This window comes from Nematolebias whitei, chromosome 1 (genome assembly GCF_014905685.2).
Source record: "Nematolebias whitei isolate Nwh7 chromosome 1, NemWhi1, whole genome shotgun sequence".
Classification (NCBI taxonomy): Eukaryota; Metazoa; Chordata; class Actinopteri; order Cyprinodontiformes; family Rivulidae; genus Nematolebias; species Nematolebias whitei.
The window spans coordinates 82,714,085-82,716,073 of NC_056498.1; positions in this window are offsets into that span (position 1 = coordinate 82,714,085).

Sequence of the window (1,989 nt, forward strand, 5' to 3'; positions counted from 1 at the left end):
TGCCTCCATGCCACGCCGCATTGAAGCAGTCATTCATGCAAAAGGATTCCCGACCAAGTATTGAGTGCATAACTGAACATGATTATTTGAAGGTTGGCGTTTTTTGTATTAAAAACACTTGTCTTTCATTGGTGGGATGAAATATGCTAATTTTTTGGGACAGGCATTTTGGGTTTTCATGAGCTGTATGCCATAATCATCAGTATTAAAACAATTAAAGACCTGAAATATTTCAGTTGGTGTGCAATGAATCTGAAATATATGAAAGTTTCATTTTTATCATTACATTATGGAAAATAATGACCTTTATCACTATATGCTAATTTTTTGAGAAGGACCTGTATATATATTAAAAAAAGAAAGAAAAAAAAAATCCCCGGAGCTCGAATGTCCATCGTAAAACTAACTTTACCGTGGTTTAATGTGGCGCTATGGCTCTGCAGACATTGCACGTTGCTGTCTTTTTTTGTGGTGTTTCTAGTAAAAAATACTTCCACACAACTTTTCATCAGACATGTCTAGATGAAAAGTTGGTTAGCTGTTAGCCACAGTGCTGCTAACTCGGTCCTCATGTTGTAGCTGTCTGCAAACTATGAAATAGATTTCCTGAATGTGAGGCAAGTTTTATTACTCTGAGTTCATGAGACACGTCTCCGTTCAGGAAATCCATTCCATAGTTTGAAGCCAATGAGCAGCGCAACCACAGACATGCATCATGGATGGGAAATATCGGCAGGTTGGATCGGAAAATCAGATACATAAATTATGCTGGTATCGGAGCCCGATACGATATTGGATTGGATCTTCCCCATCCCTAGGTATTACGGTGATTTTTTTCACAGTTCTTATCCTGGTTAGAGATTCATGAGTCTAATAGCCTCAGGGTAGAAGCTGTTCCTCAGTCTAGTTGTTCTACACTTAATGCTCCTCAACCTCCTTCCTGAGGGGAGTGGGGGAAAAAGTGTGCGTGCTGGGTGAGTGGGGTCGTTCATGACGCTAGTGGCCCTCTTCCTGCATCTGAAGGTGTAGATGTTTGTGATGGTGGGGCGGCTGACTCCAACAGTCTTCTGTGCAGCCTTCACCACTCTCTGCAAAGCTTTTCTTTCTGCAGCTGTGAAGCCTCTGTGCCACACGTTGATGCTGGAGCACAGGATGCTCTCCACTGCACACCTGTAGAAGGAGGTGAGGACTGAGCTTCACAGACAAGCTCGTCTCTTCCGTCTGAGGAAGTAGTCTCTCCGATGAGCTTTCTTGATCAGGCTGGTGGTGTTGTTGCTCCAGCTGAGGTTGTTGTTCAGGTGTACACCCAAGTACTTGTAGCTGGAGACCACTTCCACTGCAGATCCTCCTATGTTTTTTTTTTTTGGGGGGGGGGGGGGGGGGGATTAAATGTGTTTGTTCATAATTAAGTATCCTTAAAGCATATAGCTAAAGACACTTAAAATTAGACCAAATTACTTTTATAAAGAAAAAACCAGAAAAATTGAATTTCCTGCAAAAATGGAGTGTGAATGCTTATTGCAGAGGAACTTGCTGAAAAACTGCTGAAATTAGTCAAAACATGCTAAAAATCTAGACTGAAAATGTAGAAGCTTAAATTAGCAGAAGAAAGCAGAAAGAACGCATATTTCCCTCAATTTGGATGAAAGAAGCAGAAATGAGCACAAAAATGGGAAAATTATCTGAAAAAAACTGAAATTAGCAAAAAACTGCTGAAAAGTACCTTAAAACGCAGAAAGAAGCTTAAATTACCAGAAGTGGAGCAAGCACATTTTTGCTGAATTCTGCTGAAAAAAGTTTGAGTGCACAAATGTAAAATTAGTTGAAAATTTTTTTTAAATTAACATAAAAACAGCTAAATATTTGCTGAAATAGCAGAAAAATGTGGATTTTGCAGAAATTGATGATGATAATGTCACAGACTGAGCTGGGTCAGAGGCGAAAGTGATGATGTCACAGACAGAGCTGGGTCAGCGGTGAGGAGTGATG